Source organism: Gossypium hirsutum, chromosome D06, assembly GCF_007990345.1.
Source record: "Gossypium hirsutum isolate 1008001.06 chromosome D06, Gossypium_hirsutum_v2.1, whole genome shotgun sequence".
Classification (NCBI taxonomy): Eukaryota; Viridiplantae; Streptophyta; class Magnoliopsida; order Malvales; family Malvaceae; genus Gossypium; species Gossypium hirsutum.
In genome coordinates this window covers 23,554,512-23,560,121 of record NC_053442.1, presented here as the reverse complement: position 1 = coordinate 23,560,121, position 5,610 = coordinate 23,554,512, and positions in this window count along the sequence as shown.

Sequence of the window (5,610 nt, the reverse complement as noted above, 5' to 3'; positions counted from 1 at the left end):
AATCAACAACAAATGCAGGACCTTAGCCATTGGTAGGACATTCAAGACCAACACCCGAAACATGAAATCCCTAATGACATGTCATTCATATCGTAAGAATTCCTAAGGTTCAACCGGGACTCGATATCCGTCAATTCATCATAGCATTGATATTTTTATATATCCATCTATTTACATTAAAAATAACATAGTAAACCTTCAAATTAAATAACATTAATACGATAATCGTTCATACAAACTTACGTCAACAATTAGGGGCGTAGTAGTTAAATCGAGCTAATCCGAAGCTTTTCCTTTTCCTCGATCTAGGTTCGTACATGGTTTATCTTAATCTAAATAGGTAATTTCAATCAATTAAACACTTCTAGTATTCAATTTAATCCACATTTCTTATTTATGCAAAATTAACAATTTTCCCCTAACATTTTAATTTTTCACAATGTAGTCCTTAAGCTCATAATTTAAAATCTAACCATTTTAATCCTCCATTCAAGCTAGCTAAATTTCATAGGGACCTATACCAACTCATCTAAACCAACATTTGATAATTTTAACTTGAAATTTTACTAATTTTACAAATAAATCCCTAAGTGCAATTTCATCAAAAATCACTTAACAAAACTTGTTTATTTCTCAACAAGGATTCATAACCTATCAATTAATACCAAAAATAATTTAAGAACATACATGGAATAACCCTCAACCTTTAAAAATTTTACAAATTGACCCCCGGGCTAGCTAGATTAAGCTAAAACGAACTCGAAAATATAAAAATCATTAAAAACGAGGTTAAAATCACATACCATGAAAATATTTAAGCTAACCAAAGCTTTAAGCCCTAAAATGGCTCCCCTTCCTTCAATTTTCAGTGATGAATATACTTGGGGAAGATGATACTATCTTTTCCTTATTTTAGTTTAAGTTTTATTTATCAAATTACTAAATTAACCTTAGTCATTAACTTTAATAATCAATTAAATTATGTCCATAATTGTCCACTATTTTCGATATCACTGAAAACGGGCTGTTACAACAATATACTCATATTGCCATTTTATATAACATATGTAATCAAACTATAACAAACCTAGAATGTACATATAGATCAAACAAAGCATATAACATCTTCGTCGATGCCAACCATTATGTACAATTCATTTAGAACTTACCAATTCATACGTAATTTCACCAAATCTTAAACATTCAATCATTCACATCATATAGAACATATATGTAAAGGATTTGGAGGCATAGTATAGACATATTAGGTACATGCCAACTAACAACAAAGCCAAAAGATACAAAATTTGTTGAGTTCGAGATTATTGATTGGATGCTGAGGTCGATGCTCGGGATCTCAAGTTGTACCTAACTTGCGTACGAAAAACAAAATCGTACACTGAGTAATAAACTCAGTGGTATTTCTGTAACTTAGTGGTATGCTGAGTAATGTCAAACCGTACGCTGAGTAATTAATGGATCCAACCAACACACTAATTCGACACCTAATGCCTCATCAGTATATGCGAAGTAAAAATTGTGCTAAGCACTTATCTACACATAGTCAAAGTAACTTGTACTCGATCTATCCTATGGCATGCCCACTATATTCGACTATACCTAAATAGTTAATAGGATAATAGGGTAATCAATTATTCAATTCCGAATATAACTCAATTTCACAATTCATCATTTTCAATTTATCAACCAAATAATAAATTCATATGTATCATAGCATGAATCAAACCAATTCAAAGTCAATTTCATATTTTCATCAAGTTATAATTTTTTAATTCTATTCAAATTTGTCTTTTATCTTAATAATTAATAAAAATCGTATCAATTCAATTCATTCAATCAATTTCAACTCACCTCATAATATTACTATGCAAAACCAGATAAATATGCAACAATTGAAGTGAATTGAATTATAGATATACAAACAAAAAATTTTGAGCTATTCGTCGATGGCTTTAGCTTTTCTTTTCCCTCTCAAAGAATCCGAGTCAATGTTAGTTGTTAATTAACATAAAAATAAAACACCATCAATATTCAACCAAATTCACAGTCAATTGTCATTTTATACCAATTTTGTATTTTATTCAATTTATTCCCTAAAACTAGGACTAACATAACTTTCAATTTAAAACTCCAAATAAAAATTCGATTTCACTATTGTCCATTAGGGACCTCATATTTCGTATTTGTACAACAAATTTTACAATTTATTTGGTTAGTCCCTACTGTACGAAACTATGAATTGAGCTTTACAATTTAGTCCTTTTTCATATCTACGCTTAAAATCTATCAATTTAACACCTAAAACTTTCAATTATAGACAATAGAATCTTTCAAAACTTTAACAATTTTACAAATTGATACATGGGTTAGCTAGATTAAGCTTCCTTGATATCAAAAACATAAAAAATACAAGAAAATGACTAAATTGCACTAACAAATTATTAATTAAAAGCTTCAAAATCCCCTTTTAATGGTGTCTTCTCCTTGTTTCTTTCTTTGGTTTAGTTGAAAGAGATGAGAATTCTCTCTCTTTCGACCGATTTTAGCTTTATATACTTGATTTAGTTTATAATTTAACTTGATTAAATGTGTTTTACTTTAATTAATCAAATGTTTAACCCATTAAGATTATACCATCCACTATCATGTTTTAAATCAGTCTATTTACTGTTTTAGTCTTTTGGTTAATTTCCATTTAAGTCCTTAAACGATTTTCTAATTAAAAATCTATAGCGATTACAATTTTACAATTTAGTCCCTTAACCATAATTAATCACTAATTCAGAAAAAAAATTACCTATCCAAAATTAAATTCACTTATATAATAACTCTATAAATATATAATAATATTTATGGGCTCGATTTATGGAAATGAGGTCCTGAAATCGCTTTTTCGACACCATTGGCTTTCGGATCGTTACAACTTTTAATAAAATCAATAAAAAATTGCCTATGATAAGGTTTAAAAAGATGATACCATCATTAATCAAACTTCAAATTTACTTCTTTAACCAACGTTTTAATTGAATTCTTTTTATGAATGTTAATATATTTAATACAAAAAACTTTTTCACGCACACTATTTATATCTATGCTATTATTCAAGTGTGTGACTGAGTTGGTATCACGAGTTAACTCAGCACCAACTCAATTAAGAAATTTTCTGAAAAAAATAGTTTAAACAATTAATTTATACTATTATTGTAATACCCTGTAACAACTCGTTTTCTAATGGTGTCAGAAATAGTGGTTTCGGGGCCGCAAATCCTACGAGGAAGTTCATAAATATTATTATTAAATATTTATGAGTCGAATATGGTTTTAAAAAGGTTTTTGATTTGGTAATTTATGTTATATAAATGATTAATTAAGTTCAAGTGGTAAAACCCTAAAGTCAAGTGATTTTATAAAATTAGGTATCAGGGCCTCGTTTCTATAAACCGAGTCATAAATATTTTTATAAATATTTACAGAGTGTTATTAAGGTTGTATTAAAGTTTTGATAAGAAATTCTAATGTTTAAAAGGTTAATTAGGAGAAAAGGACTAAATTGAAAAAGGTGCAAAAGTTGAATGTTATTAGTTAAATGGATCTAATAGCTATGAAAAGGTAAATTCATGGAATTGGATGGTAATTATACCATATTTAACGTGCGTGGACATTCATAGGAAGGTTGCATGGTAAATCTTGTAAATTTTAAAGGTTATAATGGTAATTAATTAATATAAACCAAAATAACTTAACCTAAAATTATCATCTTCTTCATTATTTGGTTGCTTCAATCGAATGACTATGGTGGGTGAAGGAAAACATTCAGCCAATTTATTTTGGGGTGCTTGGTAAGCTATTTTCACCCATTTCTTTTAATTTTTATGTTTTTGAGATCGTTGCAATTAGGTTTAGCCAGCCTGTACCTTCGATTTTGAAACTGTTAAATATATTGAATTTTTCCATTGATGAATCTTGTGAATTTAGATGTTAAATGATGAATCTGAAGTGTTGGTTAGTATTTAAAAGTATTTTGTTAAATGATTTTTGATGAATTTCCCGATTAGGGATTAAATTGTTGAAATAATAAAATTATAAGAATTTGATGTGTAATTTTTATAAAAATGGGCTGTATGGAAGCTATGAACATTTGGATAAGCTTAAATTTGGGTAAAAATGGATAATTTGCATGTTTTAGGCTCAGGGACTAAATTGAATAAAAGTAAAATGTTAGGGGTGACTTTGTAAAAATGTAAAAAATAACTAAATTGCATAAAATAAATTGTTTTACTATCTAAATTAATAAATTGAATGAAATTATTAATTTAGATCAAGATCGAGTGGAAAATTGAAAAGAATGGAAAATTACAAAAAAGCCCCTATACTTTGACATTTCTGCAATTTAGCTAGGTAAGTTCGTAGGGTTTGAAATTTAACATTTATATGAATTGTTGAATAATTTAGATGATACAAATGATATATTTAATTGTTGTTGATGAAAGAATATTTGGGAAATGTGATTGAATGTTGATGTTTAATTCGAATTGAATGCGGGGATAGAGTACAATCGAGATTTGGTGTGTTGTGGGGGATTTGGAGTGTATATTGTTGGGGAGTGATATATATATGTTTTCCTGAGTAAACTGAGGTTCATTATTTGTTGCGAACTCTCGTGTTATACTTTCTGTTTGACGTGTTTCGGTTGGATTAGCTCTTTTGAGCATTGGCGTGTTTTGGAGGGATTGGCTCGTATGAGCATCTGGCGTGTTATGGTTGGATTATCGATGTACTCGTATTTGTAAGTCGTTCATTGGATTGTAAATCTTGGTAAGGTAACTTGTTTAGTGATTTTGATGGAATTGTCATATATTTGAGTTTGAATTGAATGTTACAATTCATAGGATGAGATTGTGGAGGACAAGAACACATATGGTTAATTTTATGTTTATACTTTGTACTGTGCAAATGAGATAAGTAAGAAAAGAAATGGAAATGTAATGTTCAATGAAAGCATATTTATGTTCACGAAATTGATGATTTCAAATGATGTTATTCATGTATATGACTTACCTAATGTTATTTTAAGGGATTTATGAGTTAATGCACTAACATGTATATTGATGATGATATATATAAGCTTGTGTCAAGCTTGTGTAATTGGTTGATGTTTATACTTATGTCTTGTATTATACAAATGATACGGGTAAGGAAATGTGATGAAACGGTAAGTTCATAATTGGGATATAATATGATAATGTAAATGGATTGATGAGTTAAAGAGCTTACTTATATGTGAGAAATTTACTTGAGCTATGGATGAATTTATCTAGGTCGTGAATAAATACACTAATTTTTGAGTTGATAATATTATTTAAGCTAAAGTAAATAAATGAAAGGTTTCAAAGTCTTATGAAAAGGGTTAATGACTGTGTAATATGTCTTATAAAATTCTACTATACTAGGAATGATAAATATACTTGGTGTTGATGGACTTACTCATTTGTGAGTTAATGTTTATGGTTTGATAAATCTTGTAGCATTAGTATAGGTTTATGTTCACCTATAAAGTTCATTATTGAAATGAAATGTTATGTTTATGTT